This window comes from Pinus tabuliformis, chromosome 9, assembly GCF_031772625.1.
Source record: "Pinus tabuliformis cultivar Carrire ecotype Pingquan chromosome 9, CPIR1, whole genome shotgun sequence".
Taxonomy (NCBI): domain Eukaryota; kingdom Viridiplantae; phylum Streptophyta; class Pinopsida; order Pinales; family Pinaceae; genus Pinus; species Pinus tabuliformis.
This window is the reverse complement of record NC_142307.1, coordinates 1,817,860,324-1,817,867,684: the sequence shown is the minus strand read 5'-3', so window position 1 is coordinate 1,817,867,684 and position 7,361 is coordinate 1,817,860,324.

The following is a 7,361-nucleotide window of genomic DNA, read 5'->3' as shown; positions in this document are numbered from 1 at the left end:
GTGATGCCATTTGGGACTCATTGGTGCTACCACATGGCACCCCTGCACAAATTTTTTCCAATTTCCTAAAAACATTAGAAGACCATAAATTTTGGATACGATGTCCATTTGAGATGATTCAAGCTTCATTGGAAAGTTATCAACGATATCTACATCATGGTAAAATTTGTATCAATATTTGACACTATCAAAAAAGGTCTTTTATTTTGAATTTTATAACAATTAGACTTCGAAAAATAATCATATCATTAAAACATGTTTCTAATATGAAGTTTTCGTAATTCATTTTTTTACTCACTCAAATTAGACATAAAATGAAGAAGTTATCAATGAAACAATGATGAGTAGTCTAAGATGGATCACTTCCTGACAAGTAAAAAGTGGATTTCATTTTTATTTATCTTCCTTGTATTTATTTTATTAGCACAATTTTTTATTTTGTTGCATATATATTGGATGAAGAGAGACTAATCACCTATCTTATTTAAAAATCTTAATTTTTATTGTAGATTAATGCTAAGTGTTTGTAGGTTCTAAGGCAATCAAAGAAGACAAATCTATGAACAAGTTATTTTCACATACCAAATTCTTTTCAGAAGAGCATGTCTCAATGAAATCATGAAGAAGTAAAGTCAATTTCAAGTCAGATCACACCCATCATGCTATTTCAACTCATTTATTTTCCTCCCTCTAAGATTTATAGTTCATCCATGTTGAAGTCCAAATTTCCATCATCCTACCACTACTAGATCACAACTTCAAAACCATTTTTCCTTTCAAAGTTTCACCTTTACCACCTCACCTACATTAACCTTTAACCCATGAAAAAAGTTATTCATCTCACTTACCATCAGGAGTAACATGTTTTTCCTCTTTATTTTTCCAAATAAATCCTACTCGATAACACAATTCTTTCATTTATGGTTCTTTAAATCATTACTTTATACTCTTGTTACATGATAGGGGATTCATTAAGGCCTCCCTTCTAACAAGCTTGACACAATGACTTCAATGCATTATCTAGGATTGATAATAAAGATATTTTTAGTACCTTGAGGATTGCATGCCTTTATAGCAGGTTATCTTGCCAATAACAATTGGAATACATGAATGTCTTATGTTTGTTGGATCTTCTAGGAGACCCAATAACAACTCATTTATTCTTTCCTAGTAAGATGTAATTGGTCATCTTGACTAGCATTGACATTAATAGTGAGTAGTCTTGTGTTGGTTAACAATACTCATTAATCGCTAGTAATCCAATTATTTCATTTTATGTTTTAATTTGGACAAATTTATTCATATAGATAATAATTATGCCACGATGTAGATATGAATGAAGACTATATGGTTTAAGAAACTTGTATCAACATTCCAATAAATCAATATTCAATTTCAAAATTCAGCATCAGTAGCTTAGTCTGAGTAATAAGAAGGTACAAAGGTTCCAATTTCATATTTCATCCTCTATTTATACAACCAAGAGAAAAAGAAGTAGATCAGATTATTTCACTACACATTTCATGATTCAGAAGTAATAGACAATATCTCTGAGACGCATAGCTTATTGAGCTTTCATGTAGGTCAAGGTATGTTGTTTTCAAAAGTTTAATCAATAATTTCTTGAATTCTAAAAGACATGTATTTGGAAAATTTATCATGTGACATTGCTTTCCCCATTTTTCCAAATATGGAAAACACCTTAAATTGTGGGGGGTGGGGGTGGGGGGGAGGTGTATTCCTTACCATTTCTCAATGCCATATTACATATTCCATAACCTCATATATTTCTAACCAACATGATTCTCCCAGCTGATTGTTGTTTCTTTTTGGTTCAAAGATTGATATGTTTTGAAAATATTCAAATGATGTGAAAGGATCACTTTATATGTATAAGAGTGGGTCTTCATTTAAAATTGATTTTCAAGTATTTTTGATGTAGAAATAAGAGTAATAAAACAAAATTGTTGCCACACAAGAACCAATGATTGAAATACTTATGGTTTCCACACAAGAGCCAACCACAAAAGCTGCCACTTAGATATGTTTCAGAGAAATAAGATTCTACACAATAGCAAGCTTTTGAAAAAAATAAATAATTGAAGAAGACATTGCAAGTCTTGGAGAGTATCTTAAAGTCACAAAATGACTTAATATTTCACTCCTCAAGGCTACAAAAAATAGAACAAAAGGCTACAGAAAATTACATGACTTCAATCCATGAAAGTCAATGGAAAATTGCATGAGGATTGCAATATCTTAAGCCAAGGGGAAATATTGGGTCTCCAAAATGTCATATTTTTCACTCCCTTTTATTTAATTTTCCTTCATTTTTTATTATATTTCACAGGTCTGTAACCTTATATTAAGACCATTTTCAATGATTATATATGGGTTTATACTTATTATTTTCCAAAATATTTATTTTAGTGTTTTGATTGAATTTATGATTCAATATTATAAAAGTAACATGTTTGGACTTATATCTAAGAGTTAAATGAGTATTATGATGTTTGTAGGCATATTTGAAGATTCTAGCAAAATCATATTTGGCCACTAAGCCTCAAATTCGAATTTTCTCTTCAAACTCTTGAAGGTTTTATGAACATTTGAGATGATTATTCAAGCACATTCAATGCAAAAGAATCATGGTAGTTTTGATAAGTGTCTCCTCTAAAAGATATTAAATATTTCTTAGAGGATTTGTCGAGATAATGATCTCATATCTTTAGAAAATTGGTTGTACGTATTTGAGAGAAAAGTGGATTTGAAATTTTAATTTCTTATCCTCTTCTAAAACAAACTCATGTATGAATAGCAATGCTTTCTCCATTGAGAGGGGAGGGAGGGAGAAGAAATTTAGAATTTGTAATCAAAATACTTGAACAAATATATACGTAGCTACACTTCAATCTTTTGGAACTTGCTCTAAGATTAGTTCACTTAATATGTTGTGATGTGCTACTTTTCAACTTCTAGTGTGCTTGATGAGAATTGGAGTGCCCCCTTAGTCAAGCATATCCATTATTTCTTTTCTTTCTTTATAGTTGTATATTTCAATTTCTTTCATAGAATAGGTTTTAATTGTTTTCATAGACTCGATTTCAAATGCTTTCATACAATAGATTTGCATGCTTTAATAGATTAAGTTTATATATTTTCATAGATCAAGTTTCCATGGTTTCATAGATTAGATTTACCTACTTTCATAGATTAACTTTCCAATTCCTTCATAAACTAAGGTTTCCATTGTTTTCCTAGATTAAATTTCTAATAATTTCCTAGACTAAGATTTCTATTGCTTTCCTAGATTAAATTTCCACTGCTTTCCTAAATTAAGATTTCTCTCGCTTTCATATTTTTGGTTTCTATTACTTTCCTAGATTAAAATTTTCTTTCATGTCAATTTACTTGCTTTAATAGAATGGAAGTTCCTTTCATGTCAATTTACATTTTATAGAATAAGAAATTGAGTCATTCAGCATATTTTGTCATGCACTTCATAAGTTTTCAAACATAGATTGATAATTTAATACAATATAACTCTAATGCAATTGAATTGGGAAAAAATGGAATTTGTAAACTCCCTTCCATATTTCATGTTTTTTCATATATGAATGTGATTTGGCTATTATTATAGTTTCAGGTGCACACTAACTTTCCTTCCATAGAGGAAACATTATCTTGTTTTATTTCTTATGTGTATTGTAGATAAGATAAGAGAGCATGGAGCGCGATATTCAAAATGAGGTAGGTTATATAACAATTCCATAGGGTCTACATATTACATCAACCTGAATAGATAAAGAAGTACATTCCTCTCATCCTCTTCTTTGATATCAATAATTGTTAATGCATTATATCTAGGGAGTTTACTTGGATCCATCAGACATTGTCTAGTCAATCTTGAGGAAATATTGGTGGATCAAAAACTCCTTAACCTTTGAGTTGAATTTGAATCCAACACTATCTTAATTAGTTAATAGATTTATTGTTTAATAGTTTCCTTAGATTCATTACTTCTATTCTCTATTTGGTACTTGATTCAATAGTGTGTTATAGGTATGCCCGCTTATATTGACATTTTATGAATTTAATGGAAAATAATCATATGGCCTCTCTCACCTTATGGAAAAAGTGAAATACTATGATTGGTGGATTTGATGACAACAATCCCTATAAATGTCAATTTAAGGGATAAAATCATATATTACTTAGTCAGTTGCTTTATATTTCTTGTTAGAGTAGGCTCTCATCCTGCACATACTATGTTTGCATTCCGTAAGCCTATATCTCGTATTAATAATTTAATGTCACAAAATTTATGTATATAAATATCCTAATAGTATATTGAATATGAATTTCCTCTGGGTAGTCATCTGTTGATACATCCATATGAAATTATTTTGTTTCTATATATTTGTGACACTTGAAACATCATTCATCGTGATTATAACAAAGATAGAGGCATTGATGTTTTTCCATCTTTTCAAGAGATAACTTGTGGGTGTACACTAGCTATAAGTTAGACAAATTAGGGGTAGTTTCCACATGGGGGTTAGCATGAGTAAATAGTGGTCCCTTAGTTTCTCCATTGATGCCCATGTTATTTTATTTGGCTATGTGCGAAGATTCAACCATGTTTATGGGTGCTATATCATGGCATGTGATTTAATTTCATCCTTCAAACCACTAGTGACATATTATTTAAACAATATATCAGATTGGCACTATGATTGTATTGAAATTGCTCTAAGGTGTTAATATGTTCCATAATTATATCTATTTGACATTCCAAATGGGGTGGCACACGCAAATTAGCATGAAGTACTTGAAAAAACTAGATCCCAAAAATGTAGCCTTTATAATCCTTCTCATACCATTTCCATCACTATCAATGTTCAATATCCAAATATAATACCCTAATGTTTAGTATATGTAAGTAATTACTAATGCCATCTAGGGAGAAATATTGGTCCATTTGGGTAACCCAATTAAGGGATATGACCCATCAAAATATTTCATGTTAGCCTTTAGAAAAAAATTCCATGAATTGTGAAATTTAATGTGTGGGTGGTGATTATGATAAAAATAGGCACGCAATTCAAGGGTAGTAAATTTATCTTTCATTGGACCAATGATTTCCTACATTAAGCATCCAAGTAATGCTTTCAAGATGCTTTCTTATTTGCTCATTCTTTCCTTTATCTATTTGAGTGTAGACTCAATATCAACCATCTTGTGTTTTAGTTGTAGGCACTCAACATGCTATCTCTTTGCTAGTCCTAAGGTAATGGGGCATATTATTGGGTCATTGGGGTTTCCATTTTATGAGTTTTGATCACGGGACCGCTAAATATTATTTGGAAGGATCATTCTCCACGTATCTCACTACAACAAATGGTGTGGGATGACTTTTCTTAAGTATACCCCAAATTATTGTATTATTAGGCACACCCAATGAGCATTATTTAATAGGTGAACCCCGAATAACTTTATTAATGAACCCACACAAGAAGTGTTATATAGAAGATATATCTCCATAATTAACATGATTTAAGTAATCTTTTCAAATAGGTCTCCTACAATAATGTCGATGGGACATAGAAGTTTTTCATTTTTTTTGTACTAATCCTTTATAATTATTTCTCATGGCTGATTATCAGCGTGGTAAAACAATATTCAAATTTCTTTTGGATGTAAATACATAGGAATTTCATTGGCTCACTACATAACATAGGGTTTCTAGGGTTCTAGAGACAAAGGAGTGTGAAAAAGTGATATATCTCTTTGATATACATGTGAGTTCCATTAGTCGTACTCAACCCAAAATATTTCGGCACTAAGTAGGATCAACCATGTCCTTAGTCATATGAGCTAACTACTTATGTACTAGAGAGAAATATTCCAAATGTTGTTCTCAATGTACTATAACAACAAGAAGATCGATTAGCTGATAAATAGTCGGTTTTAGGTATACCTACAAAACTTCATATGTTAGTGTTTTCTAAAGTGATACAACTTAAAGGGGTCCCAATAAGGGTTACAAGGGTTCCCAAAATGTGTGTATTCTTCCCAAACATAGTTTTATCCATTGGGAAATAAATTGTTATTTTATTCAAAGAAGTTGGAACACTTGACTAGCCTAAAAAATATTTTCCTAAAATTTGGAGGTATGCTGGCTAAAGAAAGAGTTCCAATACCACATATAGAATTCCCTAAGACTTGAAAATAGAAATGAAAATAAAGACACAAAGTATATAATTATAGATTATCTAGAAAGATCAAACAATAAAATAAAATCTATAAAGATATTGTTATTAAACATGTGAAGAAAAATGAAATGTTCACTTACTTCCGTAAGTGGAGTGATCTTCTATTAAACATATCTCCAAATACACAATTCACAAAACAAACATATCATAATCTACTATCTATTTAATAACTATTTTCATACCAAAAATTCTAATTACTCAAGCTCCCATTACCAATGGATATTCAGTGAGTCTTATAAGATGGACTTTTTTATATTAAAAAAATATTCAATACTATCCAATGCACCTTATCCAAAAAGGACAACCACATACAACAATTAACTAACTTATATATAGCGTAAAGGAGGGAGGTTAGATTAAGACGAGAAATTAGGAGAAATTAAAGTAATTAATTTATATATATATATTTTTAATTCTAAACTTGTCAAAACTTCTCATTTTAAAGATTTTTATTCCTAAAATTCAAAATATTAAGGACTAATCGGGACTCTTTGTTTTGGATTTCTCATCTAACTCTTGACTTCATTCTTGTAATTGAAATACAAACTAGAGTTATGCTACTTGCAACTCTCCATGTTGGATCTTTACAAGTTCAAGTATGTTTTTTGTATTTTAAGAGCTCTAGAAATTTATCTTTTGTATGAGAACTCGCTGCAACAAGGGGCAAATATAAATAAGCTTGATAACACCATGTAAACGGTTTCTTCAAAAAAAGCAAAGGAGTCCATGAAAGAAGTTTTAATTAGACTTTGGTTCTTGAAAAGTCTGCTTGATAGGATAGAATAACGGAAAGAAAATGCGTTTTGTTATAGGTCCTTACCGAATCCATTTTTCGGCGCGCTCATAAATTTTGTAATATTCCTTTATTCAGCATAACACATCGTCTCCACTTCTTTTGACTTATGCATTGAAAAAGCGCAAATATTTTGTCGACAAACGTCGGCCGCGGTAAAGGCTGACCTGCAGGGTTGGAATTTGACGGGCAAAATGCCCGTCAGAAGGCATTTTGACCGTAAAATACGTTTAATAATTTTACATTGCCGTTTCACAGGATGTGTTTTGAAATTTACAGAACGTTTTTTTTGA